We start from the raw sequence: 25,398 nt of genomic DNA on the forward strand, positions 1-25,398 counted from the left end.
GAGAAAGTGGAACACCAGCATCTCACCCACACTTGGCCCCTGTCTACCGTTATCTGAACTCCATTTTTTTCTACAATTCTTCTTTGCCATGCACTCCCAACTGGCATGATGCCTTGCCCAAGAGCATGGGGTCAAGAAACATAACTGAAGTCTCCAATATCATGAAACAAAATGAATCTTTCCCTTCTTATATTGTTCTGTTGATTTTTCTGGTCACAGTGATTGGAAAGAAATAAGTTCTGTCTGTCAATTGGTATTTGTCATAAATACATCTGAGAGAAATAGTTTAGAAGAGGAAATATTTATTGTGGCTTACAGAAGTATCAGCATAAGATTGGTTTGCATCCATTGTTTTGGATCTGAGGTGAAACAGAGTATTGTGTCAGTGGAAACATGTATCAGAGCAAGCAATTCATTTCAGAACACCCAGGATAGAATAGGGGAAGAGGAGGGAGAAAGGAATGAAGGGAGAGAGGGCTGGAAGGACAGAGGAAGAGAGAGGGAGTAACAGAGATGAAGGTACCTCTCAATAGTTTGCTTCTAGTCATCTACTTCCTTCAATCTCCACTTCTGCCACCTCCCAAGAATGCCATTAAATTATGAACCCATCATTGGTCAATGAATCAAACCCGTTATGATCTAGTCACCCTTTAGTGTTTGCATCTATCAGCTAAGGATCAATCTTTCAACATATGAGCCTTCTAGAGGCATTTCATAATCAGGTAAAGAATACCATTCAATCAGTCATAACTATCTATCTATCTATCTATCTATCTATCTATCTATCTATCGTCCACCTATCTGTCCATTCATACATCTATCCATCTGGCAATTCACTTTTCTCAGAAAGTTAATGTCTTTTTGAGCTCTGTTTCTAGTCAGTATTACTTCCTACTTAATAAAATGGCAGTTTTATTCTAGTTTATTTACTCATTTATTTACTTTTTTTGTTGTTGTCATTGAGATAAAACACAGGTACTTCTACATATTAAAATGCACTCTGATTTTAAGGTATATATCTCGTTTCTCAACTTCAGTATTTTTAGTTAGATCTTGTATAGTAGACACATATTTATTCTATAACATCAATCCATCTGTTTGCTTTTAGTTTGATGTCGTCTGTCTTCAAATAATTAGTAGCAGTAGCTTTCTGTTGGGGACAGGAAGATCTCAATCCTATTTTGGATCATTGTTTTGTTTGTTCAAAGAGATGGCTTAAAAAGAAGCACAAAGGGGGCTCAAGGCAGGAATCAGGGTTATTGTGTAATATCTTTGTCTATGCTCTACTTTCTTTAATAAATCTTCTAGACTTTCTGATCTGTCAAGGAAGATGTGGAAACTCATACAGTTTCAAGGTCCTTGTGAAGTAGTTCAGTCACAATACTATGTATTGGGCTCACAGATTAAAGTGATTCAGTCAGAATACTATGTATCAAACTCACAGATTAAAATGATTCAGTCAGAATACTGTGTATCATGCTCACAGATTAAAGTGATTCAGTCAGAATACTATGTATCAAGTTTACAAGAATACTGTGTATCAAGTTTTATTAAACTGATTCAGTCAAAATACTATACATCATGCTCACAGATTAAAGCTACATCTCTTAATGCAAGGACTATCCTGTGACCTCGAATAGCCCTACCTGAGGCAGGAGCATTTAAAGTGTGGCACATGCTGTTTCTTATTTTCATATCAGCTCCTTTAATCTTTGCTTTCATTATGTAAATGCTAATGCTATATGCCTTTTCCAAGTAAGGAAATAAAACTTTGAAGTTTTGTAAGAGACTATAAAGCTAACACCTGAACCTTGATACTGTGACCCTGTGACATTTGTCTGTTGATACTCTAGGCTCTGGTGCATTCTGAAGACTAGGTAGGCAATATTGAAGACTTTTACATTCAAAGGAATAAGTTAATCAACTATTCTTTGAAAGCAAAAACTTAATGGAAATAGAATTGAAGTTTAAGAAGTTAGCAGGAATAAATATAGATTAAGAAGGAAGGATGCTGAGAAAATCTAGACTTCGGAAAGTAATCTACGTGGGCATAACTATATATGCGGCCAAGATTATCAAAATTATTAGAGGAGTTTCCTCTAACTAAAACTTCTACAAAGAAATGAAGACCACCAAAATGGACTTGAAGAGAAGAGTAATGAGAAAAAACTTTGCACTCTAGTGGTAAAGTTGACAAAGTTGTATTTTCTAACTCTGTCTATTAAAAATGCCAAGTGAATTAAAAGTCTATTAGCTTTAGATGAACTTATAAGTGATTGTTTTTTGATGTCCAGTTTCAATGAATATCAGACACTTTAGATCACAGAGATGGGTTTCTAAGCACTATTTCTTCATAGTTCAAAAAGCTGACAGAGAGATTGCTAGTGAGAATGCACAAAATAGTTCAATGTCCATTAATATTGATGTAAAACATCAAATACATAAAATCAATCTAATAGTATTTTAAGTTACTTCATTATTAACAAGATTTATTCCATGATCATTAGGCCAGTTCAGTAATGCGAGTTATATTGATAAATTCATCACAGTTAAGGAAACACAAATTAATGTTCTCAGTATGTTAGAAAAGATTTCAGAAAGTAAACCTTCATTCCTGATACTGAGAAGACAGTCTCTTAAATTTTTAAAAGTTCTAAACTTCTAAATTGAAGAGAAACTCTAATGTACATTCTTGGAAATCTCACCTACCTCCAGGAAATTTTAAAATCTTAAACATTCCTTTATTAGATTTAAAAAGTAATAAAAATTTATTAATCTAAGAAATTAATAGACTATTAGTGCAAACATTTTCATAAGAAGCAAGATTTATATCTGAACTCATAATCATTATTTATTTACAATTTCCAACAAATAATACTTAAAGTTATTAGATAAATATGAGAGCTGTGTTATTCAGAGTGGAGAGGTACTCTTTCTAATCAGGACTATAAAAAGACATCAACAAAGGCATGTGACTCGGCTGCACTGTGCTCAGTGGTGGAACATTTTAAGGACACACCAATCCCTTGTTTGAGTGTCTAGCACCTTCCCCAAAGTTCATTTTGAAAAGAGGAGGATTATGACAATTTTCCAATAGTCTGATCTTCTCAAACATAGTCTTTTGGTTAAATCTTAGGAACTACTGAGGCTTATACAGTTTCAGGACCAGAATAGCATTCTGTTCTACTTTCTTTTTGTAGATGAGATTTATTATTTTTTTCTGAAGGAAAGAAATTAATGTTTCTGAGTTACTTTGTGATTGAAACTTTGCCTAGCTTCCCTCACTTAAAACTTCACTGGAACCTCACAAGAAAAAGCAGAGGGTGGGTTTGTTTTTTTTTTTTTTTTGCCTTAAATTAGTGTGTGAATAAATAGTGTATTGCAGGCAATGTTTTCTGACTCACATGCCCAAACGTTCAGTGGGTTTAATTTTTCTCTTAGGAGCAAGTTGATTACTCTTTGAAAATGAGTAGTTATATTGTAAATTTAAGTAGAACATCATAAATGTAATTCCCAACAAAACAGATATATTTAAGAATGAGAAGAAAATGAAAAATAGAGTATAATAATAGTATTGCTAGACCCTTACTTTCATCCTCTTTATTTAATGTCCAAATCCATTAATCTTGCTCCATTTTCCCCTCTGGGCTTTAGGAATGAGTCTCCTTATTCTATTGAAACATAGGTTGATCTCCCAATATTTTGTCTTGATCTGCTTTTTCCTTCTCCTGAGAGGATGCTTGTAGACATCACAAACAATGTTAAGGTCTGAAAGCATGAAGGATCTCTAAGGCAGTAAAACTCTTTGAGTTTATGGAAATATAGAAACAAAATCATCACTAAAGGATAAGTAAAATTTACTTCCACATACTGAAGTTTAAAATACTTATAGACCAGAGTGTTTAAAAAAATGATTAAAAAGTCTGAGAGATATTGCAGAAAAATGACTTTCAAAAATACATAAGTATATTTACAATAAATATTCATGCCTTCTTTACAAGATAGGATGGTTTTATCCATATATGACTTTTACTAATAATTTATATTAGTAAATGTGATATTCTGAGCATTTTCTCTTTGTCATACCAATGGATATTTGCTTATTTGTAACTATTATCCAAATGATAGTTTAAGTAGTGTTATTAAAAACAAAACATGCTAAGGCAGAGAAAAGAAAACATAAGAGGCAAACAGTTAAGACAGAATGAGCAGCCTGGAGAACACCCATTGCACTGTCTCCTAATTCCCACACATACTGTGCTTTCTATTTGAGGTGCACATTCCTACACCATATGTTCAGCTAGTATCTGCTACCCAGATGTTTAGGTAAACGGTAGTTGTCTTGTTGCTTTGATGGTATTTCTTAGGTGAGATTAACATTTAAATTGGTAGATTTTTTGACTAAAGTGCCTTACCTTCCATAATGACTGCTGGTCTTATTTAATTAGCACAGGTCCTTAAGAGCAACAGCAATCCTGCCTCCATGCAGCATGTGGATTCATGACTGCAGTATCAATCCCTCTAGGGGCTCCAGCTGCAGGTTAGCATTTCTGATCTCAGACTTGTCAGCATCTACAAGGGAGCCAGGTCCTTAAAATAAAATTTTTGTTCCACTCAATAGCCTGTTTCTCCTCCTCTGGTAAGAATTCTGAACACCTCAATGAAGATGACTTTTAAAAACAAACAAACAAAAAAACAAACAAAAAGATAAATAGACAAACCCAAGCTATCTGTGTAGTCCAGGGTGTTTTATAATTAACTATAAAGTTTAGGATAGCCTCTTGCCTCTACTTCCCTATTGCTGATGTTACAGTCCTATACTCCCTACATGACTTCAGATACCATCTGATACTTGCTGACTTGTTTTTCCAATGTAGTATTTTTGTTTATTATTTCAGTCTTCCTAGATGTGTCCCCACCCTTGTGAATCCCTATCCTCTCCACCAAAAAAAGTAAGACAAAAACCAAGTCCAATTTGTAGTACCCATATACTTACTGGAACGTGGTCAAACTCCCAGTAGTCAGCCCCTTAAGAAAACTGCGTTTTTCCCCACACATAGCCCAAATACAAGCTATCAGTTGTGGATAACTACACTTCAGCATCCTTTCCACAATTTTAAGAGTTCTCTTTGATGGCTTCCTGTCCATGCTCTTACTTTTTTGGGATGGGGTAGGGGTGGGGGTTGCCACAGAAACCTGTTAGGATTTTCCTTTTCAACTGTGAGTCCACAATCATCAATACCACTGCAAAAGGAACTTTTTTGCCCTTTACAGTCAACAGGAGTACAAATCATAGACAAAGACCTTGTTTCTGGTGATAGCACAGACCATAAACATCCATATAGCCTCTAACATCAGCATGTGTCATAGACCATAATCTCTGATGGCAGCATAAGTCAGGGATCTCAACATGGTCCATGGGACACTAATACAGTCCCTCGTAGTATTCTGGCTTATGAACATCATCACCATGGCCTCAGGCTGTGACACAGACCATGGACATCTGCATGACCTTCAATGGTAACACTGACCATAGACATCAACATGGACTCAGGCTGCAGCACAGACCATGGACATCTTCATAGTCTTCAGTGGTAACACATCAGTGAACAACAGCACAGCCCCTGGCTGCTGCAGTTCCATGGGTCTCAGCAGCGGCATGTGCTAGTAGATTTTCTGAAGGAGGCAGAGGCAGGAGGATCAGATAGCTTAGTTTTAAGCAATAGTAGGATAACCAAGCGGATAGAGTGATGTATTGTTAAGAGCGCTTAGTCTTTCAGAGTTTGCTTTCCAGCACGTAGTCTTGTGGCTCACGATTGCCTGTAACTCCAGTTCCAAGGGATTCCATGTCTTCTTTTTGGTCACTGCTCACTTTTTACACAACTTGTTCAAATCCTCATACATACACACATCACAAACACACACACAAGTAAAACCAAAATGAATCTTTTTTTTTCAGAGTAAATATAGCTTTTAAAAGTAAGACGTTTTAACAGGTGTACAGCAAATTAATAATTTTTCTATACCAAGGGCAATATGGGGTTTTTGGTGACTATCAAAGTCTAACTCTGTGTCACTGTCATCTAACAATTGTTTGAAGACTTTGGGCATCTAGATTAATGATTGAGTTTCCAATAGTTGCTATATTGTATTATATTATTTCTAAGTTTTATTCTTAGGATGATTCAAAAGTATGGTTAAACTTTCCTTTGTTAAATAGAAAGGGCCAATCTTTTCTTGCTTGAACTAGCTTGGCTCCCTTGCAATTTATCAATTTTTCTCCACATGAATGGAAGGAGAAATTTCCATTTCAATTTCTGAAATTGATTGTCTGGCATTACTTCTTAAGAAATGGACATTTCAAAAGAACTGACATAAAGTACTGTTTTCTTACAATGCAAACACTGGTAGTGACTCTCTGGTTTTCCCTTCAGATCTACTGTTCCAGGTTGAGGCTTCTTGGGGAGAGCGAGAGGAATGGGCTGAGGAATACCTCTTCTTCCTCTTTATGAAGGGAAAATGCCAGTGCATATATAAACAGAAATACTTTTACTTCTTGGTTAAAATTTCTATTCCTTACCAATACAGATTATAAACTTGTGTCTGATACAATGCCATGGAGCTTAAGGAATCACATGATGTCATATATAGCTCAAACCCAGTTTTACCTTACCCCTATGAAGTTTATAATTAATATGTTATCTTTTTCAATATAGAATAAAACCTATGTTTATGTAGTGTGACAGCTAATATCATTAATTTGACAGATCTAGAATCGCCTTGCAGACAAGCCTCTTCACATGTCAGTTATGGAATTTCAGAATATGGTAATCAGTGTGGGAAAACCCACATAAAACAGGCAACACCATTCCACCTAGGGGGCTCAGATCTCTGAGTGCATACAGAGGAAAAGGCTGAGTAACTGTATCCATCACTTCTTCCTTCTGACTGTGAATACTGTTCTCCCCAGCTCCTTCATGCCCCAGCACTCATTCTTTCCTGGTGAGAAGGACTCTGTGCTTTCAAACTTTAAGGCAAAAACAATCCCTTCCTTTTGTACGTTGGTTCGTTGGTTCTTGATTGATCACAGGGATGCAAAAAGCACTAATAGAATCAAGATTCTAGAATTTAAAATGGCTGCTATCCAAGAAAGTAGTAAATGCTGAAGAAGACACAGGAAACCGGGAAAATTCCTGCCCAAAAATTTTTAAAAGATAAAACAGTATGGCCATTGTATGCTAAACTTATGAGTAGATCACTGTTTAAAAAATAATTCATTGCTGGAAATCTGGATTATTTTATTCTTCTAACTTTTGGATACAAACAGAATTAATTAATAAATATAAGTTTTTTTTTTAATTTCAAGGGCAAACTACAGACAGGAATATGTTTTGAACTTTTCAAAGTCTATAAATTAGACAGTTCAAAGAATAAATTATTTTTAAAACCATTTAAATTTTATTTTCCTTCTCTAACATTCTGTATTTTGGAACCAAAAAACCTGAGACCTCCTAAGTCTAACACAATGTATGTTATAGAGTCAGGATTACTGGAATCTTGGCTAGCACCTTGCTTCTAGGGCATCTCAAATTCACACCCTACAGCCATATTTTATCAAAGGATATGTTTTTATGTTCCATTCAATTCAGTAAAGTATTATATTTTGATTTCTATGATGTTGTCTCACAATATTAACATGTATGAATTTCATTTTAACAAGTGAAGATACTTAGTAAAATTTTAGAAATTCATTGATAAAAGTTATATATACGTATTTCAATAAAATTTTGTCTCCCATAAAACTGGATGTCTAGTAAACACAGGCTACCTTGTTCAAGGAGAAATGGCAACAATTACATTCTGTTAATATGCTGATTAAAGCCTCATATCCTTGTCATGATGGATCGTCCCTGATTTCAGTTTCTTTTTTATCACAAGCCAGACCAGATAGTTAGTTGTTTCCGTTTTTATACAGACACTTATCATGACCTAAGGCAGGAATCAAATGCTGCCTCAACCCAACCTGAAGAGCACTCAGTACCCAGGAGAGAACATAATTTGTCCTTTTCCATGCCGTTTTCTTACCAGAATCTTACAACGAGAAAGAGTGAAATAGATAGACGAACATTTGCTTAGTTAAATGCCTGTTCTCATTTTCCTTAGGAAAGGTCAAAACACTTGAAATTATAGGCAAGCCAATTGCATTACTTACCTTTTAAAAATTCTGTCTTGTATGGCAGATGAAAAACGGAATTTTACTGTTGCTGTCAAATTAAAGTCAGGTATGCAAATATGGACACTGATGTTTGTGTAACCAAGAGCACTGGGCATCAGAAACATGTTTATTAATATTTATGTACAGAGTTCTCTTGATTTTGCGTCTGTCTTTCACTTCCTTTTGGATGTATAAACCTTGTTTCTATATCCAAAGAAACTGTGTATCTTTCATATGGAAATGACGCTTGGGCAAATTTAAAGGAATGTTATTTTATTTCTAAGAATTTCTGGTATTTTATTAGGAAAAAGTCCTTCTAGAACCCGTTGAAGGATTTGGTAAATTTTACAATCACTAAAAGACATCAGGAGTATTTGTATGTGAATGTTTTATATGTGTTAATGGGTTTTTAATGTTTTTTGATATTCAAATTGAAGTTACTTGTGACATAAAATTGAACTATCTATAACTTCTAAAATTCATCAGTTGGTTATATTAAATATCTGCATGAGAAAAATTGAAGCATGTGAAACAAGCTTGGTTTCCACTTGATTTCTTGAACTAGTGGGGGTTTACAAAGCTGTACATGAGTTTTCTGTGACAAGCACTTGTAGCTTGGCGTGCATAAGCATGTGGAAGATGGAGGTTGATTCTGGGCATCATTCTCCTTTGTTCCTGTGCTTAATTCACCAGGCCAGGGTCTCTGAGTCAAATGCAGAGCTTACTGAGATGGCTAGTCTGCTTGGCCATCTTGCCCTAAGTATCTGGTCTCTGCCTTTCAAGTTAGAACTACATGTGTTCTGCAGTATTCTTGGAATCAAAACTCATACCATAGTTTTTTATTTTTTCCTCATAATTTTCTGTGCCATAGGTGAAATTAACACTTGTGGGAATAGAGGAAAAAAATAACAATATACCTAGTTAGATACTCTGTGCCATCTCAGTTTTTTTCTGCAAATATGAGCTGCTTTTCATGAAAAATCCATAACGCATTGGGTTGTTTTGCATTTCATTGCACACATGGTAATTTTGTTAAGAATATTACTGTTACATTCAGAGATGGTCACAAAAGTTGACCCCCAAAGAACAGTTTGGCAAGAGCCAATACTAAATAGTGTTGATATATAGTCTGTAACTTCTATGTACAAAAGCCTTAAATTATCTTTGGGATCAGAAGTGGACACTAAACATTTGTCTTCCCCTGCTCAGTGTAAACTGTGGAGCTCATGGAGGAGAAACAGAGTGTTCTGTGAGGGAAATAATTACTTGAGGAAAAATGATAGAGTGGGGGAGGAAGAGTTAACATGTTTCCTTCAGTGTATGCTGTCCTAAAAATTTTAGTTTAAGCAGTTAAAATAGTCTTTTAGGAGAGATCACAAAGAAGAGACAAAGGAAGGGAAGGTTTTGATACTTTATTATTGTCTTTAAAATTTTAAATTAAAATATAATTGCTTCTCCTCCCTCTTTCCCTTTCTCCATCCACATCCAGTGTTCTTTTCTCCTTCCTTTCAAATCCATGACTTCTCTTTGTCTATTTGTTACTTGTATATGTAAATGCACAAATATATAAACACAATTTACTGAGTTTGTTTAGTGTTGCTTCTGTGTGTATGACTTCAGAGCTGGTTACTTTGTATCAGATAACCAGTTAAAAGGTTGGTCCATAGGTAAGACTAATTTTTCCTTTTTCTGCCATCATTAGTTGCTTATGGTTCTATTTTAGGGGTGGGGTCCAGCAAGTTCTCCCCTTTCATAGGTAGGAGTTAGCATGTCTGTTGGAAGTGTTTTTCTTCAGGTCTTGTTTAGGTAGCCAAGTTAGTGAAGTGTAATGGGTAGCTTCACTGCCACTTGGAGAAGATACTATTACAGTTTCCACAGTACTTGAAAATGTATTACTCTTATGGATGGCATAGTGCTAGATACTTGGAATAGAACTGAGAACCCCAACCCATCCAATGCCCAATAAATGGGGCAGAAGCAATTATAGGCATGGACATTTGAGAGAACTAGAGTGTGGTTACTGGCCTGTTGAATGGAGCATGGATAGATGTCTTCTAAGATAAGAAAATTGGAAATCAGAAATGCAAATTTGTCCTAAAAACTCATTAGAGAAAGCTAGATAAGGAAACGTATGACCCAGAATCCTGGAGCTAAAATTTGCCATTATTATAGCTGCATGTGATTGACAGGAGCTTTGCTTTTCAAAAGAGGACCACAGAACTTGTCAAACAAGTATGCATATCTATGTCAGAGGTTATGACACCTGTCACTTTCAAAGCTGTTTTTCTTCGCTTAATGCTGGCACTTAAAAAATAATGAATAATACCTGCATTTATTTTTATATTCCAGTATGAATATTATAATTAATATGCAAAAGCAGAACCACTTTTTGGCTTTTATTTACTAATGTTTAGCATTGTATCTTAAATATTTATGTGTTTAAAACTTTTTATTTATACCTGTCTTACCTTCTTAAAAATAGTTTTATATACTTTAAGTTATTTTTAAAACAATTCAATTTACTTAAAATATATAAATATGCATATATTATTGGATTTTCTCAATTTTATTAACCTGTCATTGGAGGGAAGTAAGGGAAATGAGTAAAATCATTGAAAGTAAAAACTTGTAAGTGATGCTAGGTTGAAAATTTTGTCTTCCTCTAGTTTTGTATTTTGAGCGTATTCATCAGTCTGTAATTCACTGAGTTGTTAAACAGAGAAATAGTGTAAAATTTGCCTCAGTCACCATGAAGTTATACCGTTCAATAGCCAGAGCAAAAATAACAGTGCCAGCAAGTGAAGTACATAAGTGTAAACTTCAGAACCCCCAGGCCGACTGACAGGAGCAGCTCTTCCCTGCATTTGGGAACATGCTCTGCCCTTGCCTTTTCTTCCAGTAGTAGTGGTAGTAGTAAGTAGTAAGTTAGTGGTCACGGCCCCTGTAAAGCTTCTGGAGATTGTCCCATCCTGAGGGTTTGGAACAAGTCCAGGTTACATAGTCTTCTACCGACACCGTGTGTCTGGGTCACAGAGAGAACTGCGCTGGGCTTTAGCTCCTGTCTGGTCTTCATGTGAGTCCTATACAATTCCGAAGGTGCTTCCCTTGGTTTCTGTCTTCAACTTCAGTGGACTATTATATATTATAGCTCCATCATGAGATGCTACACTATCTTTTCAACTGAGCCCAAATTGTCATTGAAAACTGAGGGAAAATTGGTAATTTATTTTGAAGTCTGCCATTGACTGGATAGCCTTCTGGGGATCGGCCAGTAATGGAGGACTCCCTTTGTTAGCAGAGTTTCTCCTCTGACCTAGTCCAGGTAATTCTAAGTTCCCTCACTCACCTCTACCTTAGGAATGTCATGTAGTCTCAATTCTTAATTAATTTATAGGATCAATTTCCTTTCTCCTGACAAAATTTGTTCAGTCAGTGCCTGAAATTCTGGAAATGTTTCTCATGCTATTGAGGCATTTCAGGTATCTAATCCCCCAGCCAATGATCTTTGCCCATCCTGGATGTCCCTACCCTCAGTTCCTTAAAACTTTATAAGCCTTCAATCACTGTAAGTAAAGTTGATCTGCCTACTAACAAGCAGTCTGGTGTGGTCATTCACCATTCAAATCACAAGGCTTCCAACACCTCTTATGGACGTCTCTGCTCCCACTGTCCTGATGGACTTAGCTGGCCAACAATCCATGGGATCTGGGAAGACCCACAGAAAACAGAGTTTGCCTTCGCTTGAATTACATGAGCATATTTGGTAAATAGCTGTGGTTGTATTTTGTATAGTTTGTATCTTGTGTAGCTTCCCCAGAGGATAATTTGTCTTCTTTTATATGAAAAGTTGGCATTTAGGTCAGTATTACTGTACTCTTAAATTAACAGTGTTGCCTGAATTGGCCACTGGCATATATAAGAAGGCTCTTCTAATCTGGGTAGCATAAAATAAGCCATACTGGGAGAGTTTACACCCTGATCAGCAAATGATATTAATCAGAAGTTTCCAACCTCATTGAGATCAAGTTTGCCTTTTGGCATTAGGATTCTTATACTAGTAGCCTAACACTTGTGGCTTGAGTAATAATTTATACATAATGTGACTATTTTAAAGTGAACATAGAAACTGTGAAAGTCCTTGGTAGGTTCTCTACATTAATTTGATTGTTTAAATAGTTAGTCACTCCCATGGAAAAGATAGGGTATTTTCTTCTTATAGTCTACCGTTGTTTTTTTTTCTGGAATAGAGCACATGCTGGCACAAGCAATTAAACATGGGTATGTTTAATTGATTCTAACCCAAATAGAATGTGTAAATATTAAGGAAATAGGACATTGCTGTATTTGGATTGTCTTTGTTAACTGAAAATAATTTATTACAATAAAGATTTTATGTAGCTGATAATATCAAGGTAAGTCTCTGATCTTTCAAAAATCTGATGGTGAATGGCGCACACTGGAGTCTTTCACTTTCCAGTATTGAATTCCTCTAGATTGAGTGCATTTAGAAATTTTACAGTATTCATCTTTGCTCCTGTGACTGCTAGATCTAGAGGAAAACCACTGGAAGAGAGCTTTGACTAAGATAGGCTTCACAATATCTTTGAATAATGATTTGCTTTACAAGTTAAATGCAATTGTGACACATTGTATTTAAATATTATTTTGCACTGGAGAAATTTACAAAGAAATCATCTACAAGTAGCAATCCATTGTTTTACACGCGGACAGCTGGCTGCTTACTGAATGACTACAGTTATTCATACAAGTCATTCTCAAACCTGAAGTGACTTTATGGAAGTCATTTTAAATAAGGAAAAAGTGGTAAGAATTTTTTTTCTATAAAGATTCTGTTCTAAACTATTGGCTTTCTCTGAGCTAATGGGAAGTAAAACTGAGCAAAGCAAGATGCGTGTTAGCTTCAAAACTGACAATGGTAACAGTCGGTTTCTTTAGGACCCTTTCTATCCGCTCATGGAGGTAAATGAGGTGTCTTATTTGGTCTCAGGTACACTTGTGAAGTGTGAGATGACAGGCATCTTTTTATTTAGTGCTTGTTCAAAGAATAGCTTTGTTTGTGTTCTTTTCTTGCTCTTTGTTCATATACAAAGGTGGCAACTTGAACAGAACTGTGAAAAATGCTATAAATAGGGAATGGGTGTACAGTAACTGTAGAGGGGAGTGCATGGAGCCCGACTTTCTGTTTTCACCCAGTTTCACTTTGTCATTCAATATGATGTGTTCTACCTTTAGATCGGAAATGGTGACTGCAATACTGTTTCAGTCTCATACCTAAGTCTTTTAGAAAGAACTCTGTGTTAATAAGACCAAATGTATTACTTGCTGTAACAGGACATTTTGAGTGTGTGTGTGTGTGTGTGTGTGTGTGTATCTGTGTTTGACTCTAGCTCGCTTAGGTTTTTAAATCTAACCAACCAATTCTTGAGCATTTGATATTGAATGTGAGATTTGGACAAACTACCGTAGAAACCCAATTAATACTTGAAACAGAAGAGAGAGAACAGACAGCAAGATTAAGGAAATTGACGCCTGAGTGAAAACTTTAATATGAGTTCCACAAAAATCCTGAATATTCACTTTTTACAATCTGTTATTCAAGCCCTGGCTAAAAACAATTAAGTCATAATGATCTTGTCTTTGAAGGGTTTGGCAGTTGTGTAATTCCAGTACAGGAAGATGAGCCAAGATCAATCAGCCACAAGATTCTAAATGGAGACCAGAACTAAAGAAACTTGAGGTTCAGAATAAATGAGCTGTGTTGGCTAATTCATGTACACGTGTGAGTTTTCGTCAATACAATTTCTCATGATCAGGAACTTTTAAAAGTCTGTATTCAGAAGGAGCTTGGTGGCTACATTTACACTGCATTACACAATCTGTGGTGAATGTTTTATGAGCCATTCCAGACTGGTGAAATGATTAGTTAAGGAAAAACGATAAAATGATGCGCTTTATAAAAATGTGTCTGAACTACTGGAAAAGAACCAAAAAAATATACACAGCTGACCAAATTAATCCTTGAGAAAAGAAACAACAGAGTGTGGTTGGTATGAATTACTGTGCAGAACCTGAGAATGCAGAGTTTGATGTTTGTTAATAAAATGGCAAGGAAAGATGACTTGAGGACTGATAGATTACAAAAACCACTTAGGTATACTTGAAAGCAGGATCGGATCTAGTGGCTGTGGGTGGCTGTGGGTGGCTGTGGGTGGCTGTGGGTGGCTGTGGGTGGCTGTGGGTGGCTGTGGGTGGCTGTGGGTGGCTGTGGGTGGCTGTGGGTGGCTGTGGGTGGCTGGATTATTACAAAGTCCTTCCAGGTCATTTCCACCATTTTCACTTCTCTGTGGGAACTTAACTGAAGGACTGTTAACTGCCACTATTAATTCTGTTCTCATTATTTTTCATGGGTCAGTTTATGTTTTCTGAATAAAAGAGCTGGTTTCGTAATTTGGAATTAGAAGTGTCTGGGTGCCCATTTGCAAACAGGGATTGGGACTCTGGCTGAGAAGCAAAATAATCTAAGCCTATGACCTTGTAGAACAAACTGTCTTGGAAGACAGATAATTTGCAATAAGGAAAATGTAGCTGAGGAGAAGCTTACACTGGGGTCTGGGAGGATTAGAAAGAGTGCATAAGAGAGCTGGCCAAACCCATTCTGAGGAAGCCAAACTGAAACGCGTCATGTGTGCCTTTGGGTGACCTCCATAATTCTTCCTCTTTACCTGCTCAGTAGATTATTAATTTAGAGATAATTAGGCACTTGAATCTTTATATGCTTCCAAGCACGCACATTTAGAGCCCTTTAGGACACCCTCCTTCCAATATCTGAATCCGAGATTTGACATTGGGATAATGTAATTGATGAAAATGGGGGAGGGACGTGTCCCTTGAAATAGTCTCTGTGCTTTATTATTTTTAATGAAAGAAGTCACAGCATTTCTGAACGGCTGCTCCCCTCTGAGAATTTGCATTGAAGCACAATAATACAATTATTTTTGTGTGTGTATGTGTGAGAAAGTATAGTCTGCCCTGCTGAGAAGACAAAGCAGCTTTCCCCCAAAAGACCATTATATATTATATATTGCTCAACTAACATTGGGGTGCTTCATGGCTATGTATTATGATTTAAGCGAAATTAGGTTAGGAAAGACAGAAAGTAATTTTCTGTTATTGAACATGAAAATCTTATTTTTTCCATCATTCATTAATTATAGAATGTGTCTATACATACATATACATTTATAAATTAATTTAACAGTCACTAATATTGGTGGATATTATGGGTAACACCACAAATTATGGTATTATCGTGATTACACTTTCCCCAGTCAAACTCTGACAATTAAATTTTCTGTGCCTTATTTTTCATATCTCTGAAATGGACACTTTGTGATTTTATAATCTGAAGTACTTTGAACTGCACTTTCCAGCATTTAAAACTACATTCATGAGAAGGTCTCCTCAGTGGCTGCTGGAGTAGGTACATCCCTGATTGAGCGCATTGGCCCAGGCATCATCTGGCTGGTGCGTTGGCCAGCTCCAAAATTTGGAAATACTGAACATCTAGTTGGCTCTGAATTATAAACCACAGGATGAGTATTCAGTGGGCATGAGAGGTTGTAAACATTCCATCACACTATAAACCTTGGTGTAGACCACTTCCTTTTTCTGTGGATTGAAGCCAGAGAGCACAATGAGTACAAGAAATCCTCAAAGAAAGCGGCGTGGTAGAACCATAAATTCTAAACAAACCTAGAAGCGAACTCAAAAAACATCTTCAACCCCTGAGATTTCCTTGGAAGCAGAACCCAAATAACTTGTGGAAACTCTTGGGGGATGAAATTGTGGCCCTCACCTGTGAGTCTTCAGAGCCTGTGGTTATGGACCTGACTCATAGTGACAATGACTTTGTTGTGATTGTTGAAGAAAGGAGAAGGCCAAGGACAAATGGGAGCCGGTTGTGTCAAAACCATGCTGACAGCTGTGTGCTGAGCAGTGATGATGAGAACTGTCTAGGGACAAAGATGTGTACGTGACTACCCATATTCCCCGAAGCACCAAGGATGATGGAGCTACTGCACTCAGGCCCTCGGGCACTGTCAGTTGACCGATTTACATGGATGAATACTCTGAGATTGTTCAGAATGAGGGTCTCATTGTTTCTATAGAATGTGGCCATGTCTTCTGTAGCCAGGGCCTCCCTATATCCCTTAAGAATGCTAACACTTGCTTAACTTGTAGGAAAAAGAGCAACTATAAATGGTTCCACCCCATTTATATATGAAATGTTCACAACAGCTCAGGATAGACCAATGGAAAAGCCGGGTTGGTTTTTCTGCATGGTATCTGCCTCTAGTTTCCTGAGCTCAAAAAGACTTTCAAAAATCAATGTCTGATGTAAACTGGTCTTTTGTTTTCCAACCGCTTATATATTTTTGTCATCTCCAGAGTGATGGTATGGAGCCTGATCCAGGGATCCTCCCAGATCAGATCAGCGTCTCTGTCCCTCTGAGTGGTCTGAGCCCAGAGTAGAAAAAAAAGGAGTCAGTCCTATTGGAGTCGAGCATCATGGCCCCCGGCTCTAGGGAGCTTACATGTTGGCCAAGAAGTTTCCCTGTTGGGAACGTTTGCCCCCGCTCTTTGTGGGTGCAGAATCTTCCCAAGGCACTTGCCTGTTTAGCTATTTTGCCTGTCAAACTGTGACCTGGCCAGACAACCCAAAGAGCCCAAGGATACCAGTACATAAACTGCCCATGAAAAGCCTAGCAGGTGGACTTTTAGTTTTTTTTTCCCTGAGAGCAGAGGTGACCTAGGATTCTGCCTGAAGCTTAGCATTGATGTGCAGTGTTTTCTGTAAATCAAGAGCCTCTGCAGGGCAATCCAGTTGCTTAAGAATGAGAAAGTACAATAAAGTCTGTTCTTCACCAGGTCTTCAGCAATTTGGAAGATGTAGCACTGATAGTATGCTCAGCCCAGTGTTTCCTATGGGAGTAGTGCCCATCCCACCTCATCTCTGTTCACAGACTGTTCCTGGGAACGCTACTCCTGCTCCAAAGTTCTTTGCCTGGCACAGAACATTCAAGGCTAATAGGACAAGCAAGTGTTTGAGTGTCCTCTCTTTTCTGCATTATTGTCTACAGTGCCCTCCAAGCCTCAGTTTTTCAGTTCCCACTGCTTAATGTCTGCCCAAGCATAGATATCAGGAGATATGTGGTAGCAGTAACAATGGTCTTATCAGCTGTTCGCTTACATGCTTTAGCCCAAGTCACTGTTGCCCATATTTCAGAGCTGTTGCCCTACTCAGCCTACCACTGCCCTGGCTTTCCCACAGCCCTTGAACAGATTGATATTTGAAAAGTGGTTCTTCTAGCCAGTTGAACTTCAATCCTCTGGCCTTTTCACTGCTCAGTAGGTTTTGGCCTGCAAAGCATGGTGCCTCTTCCTTCCCAGTGGGACCACATAACAATCTCTGCCCTGCTCTATATGTGTGGGAGCCGCTGGTGCTCTCGGAGATAGTGAGGTGGTAAATTGCCCCTGGGGACACCAGGCACAGGATGGCTTGTAGAGGATTGGCTTTGAATTCCAGCCTGCCTCCACCTCTGAGGATGACTTCCTCAGAGGGCTTCAGGCCAAATCAATAGCCTTTTTGCATGAAACATCTTTGAGGTGGGAAAGGTATCACACTGAACTTTGCTAGCAATAGCTGATTTTCCATTTACTGTTCTGAAGGAGCAGGGACTCATCACAGATTTCACTTTAAATGGTGCTGAAAGAGTATCCTTCCTCTATGTGAAAATAGTTTTATTCTTCATTCTGACTTTTTTGCCTCCAGAAAAATAAGAACAGATTACACCAAAGCCTGTAGAGGAAACAGATAATAAACATATGTATAGGAAATGAATTAAATAGGTAATAGAAAAACATGTCAGGAAATCAACAAAATCAGTTGAATATATGAAGTTGACAAAAATTAACGCTGATTGAAAAAAAAAAAAGCCTTCTCAGTTGCCGAAATCAGCAATAAAGGGAACACAGTTGGTTTCTTTACAGAAATAAGAAAATGTAACTAGATTCTATGTGCAAATGAACTAGATAATTTACATAAACTTACAATTTTAGTGAGATCCAACATAATCAAAATCGTTCAAGAAGTCTAAAATCCCAGGGGACACAGGACAAGTGAAACATTGTATTATCCCTAAGGGTGATAATACAATCACAAGCTAAGATCAAGATAAGATAATCACAGACTGTGATCAAGATGAATTTTTCCCAGAAACGGAATCTTGGTTCAACATTTGAAAGTGAATTAAGTCATATACCATGTTAACTGAATGAAGTTATGTGTGCATTTTGCACAGTTCTTTCAATAGACACAAATATTTGGTGAAGTTCAATGTTTTAATGATAGGAATACTTCACACACTAGAGACCAAGGGACCTTCCACTTAAAAAATGTCAGTTTCTCAGAAAACTGAGTTGGAAACTCAGACCCAACCTCTTATTTGATGTGGAATCTGAGAACTGAGCCTTGAAGATAGAAACAAGAGACCTGCCTCTGCTTTAACCATCTGTGTCCCACACTATGCTGGAAGATCTCCATGGGCATGAAGCCAAGAAAAGAAACAAAGATATTCAGAGAAAAAGGAATAATTCAAACTACTCACATGAGTAAATGCTAGGTCTTATATATTGAAAAAAATCTGAAAATGAGAATGAATATTTTATGGTTGTAAAGGATCAGATTCATAATCGTTATCTGATTTGTAATGCTATAGAAAGCAACAACATATATGCAACCGTATGTTAAGGTAAAACATAATAGAAAGAAGAATTAAAAATGAAAGCAAAACACAGTAGAACTAGACAACTGACAAGTTGCAGAATTATCATGTGATTTAGCTAGTGCAAAGAAACATTACTAGGAGTATTTGATTTAAAAATCAGAAATAAGAACTCTGTTTTATGCATTATATGCTCCAAGTCATGTTCATAAAGAAATACTAACACAATAATACAATACAGTCTGAAAAGTAACACACAAGGCTACGTAATCAAAAACAAGACAGTTCTTTGTTCATGGTTAGATAGTCCTGGGGCTAAGCAGAGTAGATTCCCTGCATTTCCTAAGAAATCTGAAGAGACACCATTAGTCTACTCAAGAAATCTAAGAGTTTGGCCTTCAAGACTGACTTCAAGATTTTCTTCCTATTAGGTTCAACAATCTAAATGAACCCTGTCCACTTTCAAACACGTTTTTACCCCGTGAGATCTGCTTTAAAATCACCCAGCTCAGGACCTGGCATCCTTCCTATAAATGGTTCTCATCTAAAGGCCACACATACTGTGTTCTGCCTTTATTTTAAATTATTATTTCTATTATGCTTCACTTTAACATATTTCTACATATGTTGCTACTTTCTAGAGCATTCCAAATGATTAGATATTGATCATGAATCTATTCTTATGGCTTTTACACAGACACACATTTCTAGTGATAGAAAATACCTTTATTGAAAGACTGCCCCACCTGGATTCCATATGCAGCCACCCAACTCAGACACTATTGTGGATGCCAAGAAGTGCTTGCTGACAGGAGGCTGATATAGCTATCTCCTGAGAGGCTCTGCCAGAGCGTGACCAGTACAGAGATGGATGCTTGCAGCAAAACATCTGACTTAGCATAAGGTCCCCAATGGAGGAGTTAGAGAAAGAACTGAAGGAGCTGAAGGGGTTTGCAACCCCATAGGAAGAACAACAATATCAGCCAATCAGACCTCCCAGACCAGAGCTCCTAGGGACTAAACTGTCAACTAAAGAATACACATAGAGGAACCCATGGCATATGTAACAGAAGATGGCCTGATCTGGCATCAATGGGAGAGGAGGACCTTAGTCCTGTGAAGGCTTGATGCCCTAGTGTAGGAGAATGCTTGGGCAGTAAGGCAGGAGTGGATAGGTGAGGGAGCCCCCTCATAGAAGCCAGGGGGTGGGAAATGGGAGGGGGTTTGTAGATGAGAAACTGAGAAAGCAGATAACATTTGAAATGCAAATAAAAAATAACCAATAAAAAAAGAAAATACCTCTATCTTTGATTGAGATCTAGTTATTTGGTAAGAAGAAAATAAGGACACAGGGGTATTGAGGTGGTAATGAAAGTGATCTGAAGGTAATTGTGATTACCTCCTCCATGGATACACTAAAAGACATTATAGTATGTAATACCTGGTGAATTTTATGGCGCCTGTGTTATATTTCAATAAAGTGAATGGACATAAGTACATGTAAAAGATGGATTTGCAAGATAGAGCCAAAATGTGCATTTAAAAACTACTCCTGTAATGTGTACTTACTTTTGCTAATCAGCATCTAGAATGATTCCAGATGCTGTGGATAAAGAAATTGAACAAGGCATTGTCTCTTGTGACTATGAGCCTCCGTCTCATAAAGTGGTCCAGACGGACACAGATTGTACCTCTTGGATATACCTTTCAGAGTCCATGTTATGACATGAAAACACACTGAACTGAAAATGACATATTTAACTAAACTGTTATACTTACGAGTTAGTAAGAAGTCTGTTCAATAAAAATTTGTACACTAGTAAGGATAGTATATATATTTGATGAGTAGTGAATGGATTGAGATTTACATGATTATATATTTTAAAATTATGAATTTTATCTTCATTAGAATGTTAAAAATGTATATAGGTATTAGTACACATTTTATTAAGGCTGGCCAAACTGAGATAAAAATTTAGGAAGTGCTTCATTTATAATTTCTCAAGTATCTGTTGTATATGAATGCTTGCGGCCAAACCATTTCTAAATTGTTTCACTCACCTCCTTACTGTTCACTTCTGCTTTTTCTTGGTTTTGAGACAAAGTCCTTATTATTCTTGCTATGTAGCCCAACCTAGCCATGGTAACTCATAACGCTCCATGACCTCAGCCTCTTAATTTCTGGGTCCACTGTCTTATGTAGCTGCATTTCAAACAATATCAATATGGCTCAAATGATCATTCATATAATGAAAGTGTCATTTTTCTATATCTCAGAAATTGAATTTTATAATACAAAAGTAAACTGCTGGTGGATTTTTTTCCTTTTGTTCTTGAGTTTTCTATGTAATATTTTTTTCTTATGGAGTACAGATAATTTCTTTTTTAAATTAACTCCCTTAAAGATTTATTATTACTTTAAATTATGTGACTGTATTTATGACTGTGATGTGCATGTGACTGTAGGGACCTGTGGAGGTCAACGACATCCCCTGGACCACAGTTAAAGGTCGTCTGAGGAGTCTTGGGCCCTTCTACAAGAGCAGAAGGTATTTTGTCTACAGAGTCAAATTTCTATCTACTCATTCACTCGTTAGATGGCATAAATATTAAAATTTGATTAGTTTTTTTGACAAATAATTATCCATATCTTATTATCTTTTATTGGTTATTTTATTTATTTACATTTCAAATGTTGCTCCTCTTCTTGGTTTCCCCTCCACAAATCCCCCATCTGATTCCCCCTCTCTTTGCTTCTACGAGGGTGCTCTCCCACCCACCCCCACTCCCACCTCCACACTCTAGCATCCCCTTAGGCTGGGGCATCAAGCTTCCACAGGACCAAGGGCTTTCCCTCCCATTGATGCCAAATAAGTCCATCCTCTGCTACATATGTAGCTGGAGCCATGGACCCATCCACGTATACTCTTTATTGGTGGTTGAGTCCCTGGGAACAGTGGTTAGTCTGGTTAGCTGATGTTGTTCTTCCTATGGGGTTGCAATCTCCTTCACCTCCTTCAGTCCTTCTCCTAACTCTTCCATTGGACTGCCTGTGCCCAGTCTAATGGTTGGCTGTATCTGCATCTGTGTTAGTCGGGTGCTGAGAGAGCCTCTCAGGGGACAGCCATACCAGGCTCCTGTCAGCAAACACTTCTTGGCATCAGCAATAGTGTCAGGGTTTGGTGTCTGCAGATAAGATGGAATTACCCATATTTTGAATCCAGAAATCTATGAATAAACAGATCTTCATCACTTCTAATGACTCCTTTGCCATGAACTAACTCTATTCATAGGTTTGCTAGATACCATTACAAAGCAATCTGTAATATTTTGAATTACTTTTGAAGGATTTTTTTTTTCTGGTTATTCACTTTTTGACTTATAAGAAAGTCTCTAGAATACACATATGTGTCCATATGCACTGATGTGTTCAGAAATTTGAAAGGTGTTACCTTTGTGTTCCATTGTCTGCGTTTAATTAGGTGTATTGGTCTTTGTGCTGTCTAATATAAAATGGAATTTCATAAAATCTCCACCAAGTTGAACAGCATGTGCTCAAATACATATCTACATGAAACTGAAGTAGAAGTTTCTGGCTATGGCACGTGATGCAGAATCATGTACTGTCTTCCTCAGGCAAAGTCCATGGGAGGCCACGTGATGTTTAGACAGAGCATAAGTAGGACTCAACGGACAATGACATGGTGCTTGCATAGCCAGCTTTGCAATGCTTCATTGGTCTTGCATTGTAGCTGGTCTACACTTCCTTGAGAGAGGCATGGAAGAGAATTTCTCCTGATATCCTGGCTGGTTCTGTTCGCTCGAATTGACTTTTGCCAATTGGACAGAGGCCTGGATGTTTCTGCTAGACTGTGCCACCACTGCTGAGTCATGTTTGGCATCCTGACACTACTGAAGTAGACTGCTGGTATCCTGAACAACAGACACTGGAATGGCACCAAAGAACTAAACAGGTCCCCATCCCCTTGGCCCAGTTACCATTTTTTTCTCCCCTACCTTTGCATGGGTGGTGGAAGCATTTGAGAACCTTTACTAAAAGCAGGTGTTTTTCTATTTTTTTTTTAAAATCTCAGCCTACATATAACTATTGCATTAGTCTTATAAACTTGTTATTAAACATCCTTACACCTTTATTTGTATATCTTCTTTTATGGGTGTTGTTTATAAATAGTATCATGATGGTAGCCTTTTCATCTCTATTAAAAGTTATGTCTGGATGTACAGATAAGAGCTCCATTCTTTACAGAGTGTGTAGTTTCTGCTGTGCTGTACAGTTGGTCTAGAAGTTGGCCATCTCATCTTTAAGGTTTTGTCTCTTAAGTAATAATTTCCTCAACAAGCATGATGGCACTGTGGATTTAGGAATTCCACTCTGACAAATACCCCATCTAAGTGGGATTGGGATTGCTTTGCTGCCTTGTTTGACTTCACACTATACGCACCAGCCTTCTTCATGCTGTTACAAACTGCAGAATTCCCTGGTTTCTGACACCTGAGGAGAATGGATACAAGCACTTATTGATCTATGTGGACACAGGTTTCTTATGTTCTTTGTCTATTATAGCTAGTGTATTTGTGTGCATATAATGCTTTGAGATCTCTACTTCTTTGGAGAAGTCTGCACTTGTGGGTCATATGAAAGTTCAATGTTTGAAGTTTTGAGTCGACATTATACCACTCTCTGACAGTAGCCTCACCCTTTTGCTTTCCAGACAGCATGTGTGAGGATTTGTTTCACCACATCCTTGTTGACATTAACCGTGTCTTTTATTTTCTTAGTTGGATAATAACCATCTAGATGCAAATTTACATCTCATTGTGGCTCAATTTTTAATTCCCTAATAATTAGTGACATTGGATATTTTTAGTATGCTTCTGTTGATAAATATCTCACTTGAATCTACAACTCATATTCCATTCATGTATTAGTTATTTTGTTGTGTGTTTCACCATTAACCATGTTTTCTGCCTCCACTCAGTGCATCTCTTTACTTTTTGGATATAGGATTTAATTTTCATGTTTTTATCCCATTGTTTAATTAAAACTCTAAGGCAGGAATTACTTTACGCTGAGAATATTTTAAAACTTAAATTTTCAGATAAATTCTATGGCAATGCCTAATTGTTGTTTGGGTCACTAATCGTTGGGCGAAGGATAAGACAGGATTTCTGGACAGGACAGGAAAAGATAGATTTGCAGGAAGGATTGGGTTTTGGACCAGGCTATGGAGTGGATAGGAAGCTGAAGACATGTAGGTCTCTCTGGGCACCAATAGTTTGTAGCATCTGCAGGTGGCTGTGGCAACTAAGGAGGATGGGGCAGGATATTTTTCACCCAGCCTTGTCAGTTTTAAAATATAAAAGTCTCTAGTGTATTCCCTTCCTCGGGGCTAAAGTGATCAGGGTGAGATGACCATTGCTGGCACGGGGCAAAGAGTAATGAGTGGTGCTCCCAGGTTTCAGAGCCAGCCAGCAACATGGCGGCGGCTGTTCTCAGAGCATATTCGGGAACTCGGGAAGGTGTTAGCTAGCCGTGGGGGCTGACTGGATGGCAGGCAAGCAGCTGCTAGTCCCAGAGCCTAGCAGGAGCAAGCGTGTATTTTTAAAATTACACGCATGAAATGCCAACGAATATAATTGATTCATATCAAAATTTTATTTCCTTATTTTCAGTAAAATAATTTATAATCATAATTTAGATTAGTCTTTCGAGTTTCATTACTATGGAGATTATGGCATTGGTTGGTATTCCCCATTGTCTATTATTTATTTATTTATTTTTTAAAATATACTTGTTCTTATATTTAGTAACATAGGTAACATGGACAATAACATAATAGACTCAGTATACTTTTAAGTAGAAGAAAAGGGAACGACTTCAATTTACAATCAACCATATACAACAGATGTTAGTGTTTGAATCGATTATTTTGAAAGTTGGGCTTTCTTCTCCATTTCACTGGCCATTAGTAAAATAGGAACTAGACATGACTAGTTACTGAATATATTTGTTGCACTGACCCACAGGGAAAGTGAGTTCTGAAATTAGTTTTATGGGAGAAGGGTTTTGTGACACAATGCATTTCCATTTAACATTTTGCAATGTTAGCTTGGTTTCTACAATTGAGTGCCTATTTTGGCTTACTCGTTCCTTTAGTCTTTTGATTTGACAAAGGTACAACACAATTTGAGGGAATAGTAAAATGACTATGGTCACGAAATAACCGTTTATCATTGAATGATATAAGCACTCTTCTTGGAGACCATTTAAAATAATGGTACTATTTCACTAAAGAAAAAAAAAATCGATGTATTCATGATGTCTTTGCAGTAGCAGATCTATAGCAGAAGCAGACA

The 25,398-nt window shown here is 37.3% G+C and overlaps 1 protein-coding gene and 1 pseudogene across 1 annotated transcript in view; both read left to right on the plus strand.

Annotated features, from left to right (window-relative positions):
* The window catches only part of Gpc5 (glypican 5), a 1,275,516-nt gene that overhangs the window by 90,176 nt on the left and 1,159,942 nt on the right, over positions 1–25,398 (plus strand). The window lies entirely within an intron of this gene.
* Positions 15,930–16,520, plus strand: LOC114624815 (annotated as a pseudogene).

This window comes from Grammomys surdaster, unplaced genomic scaffold, assembly GCF_004785775.1.
Source record: "Grammomys surdaster isolate TR1022 unplaced genomic scaffold, NIH_TR_1.0 65, whole genome shotgun sequence".
Classification (NCBI taxonomy): Eukaryota; Metazoa; Chordata; class Mammalia; order Rodentia; family Muridae; genus Grammomys; species Grammomys surdaster.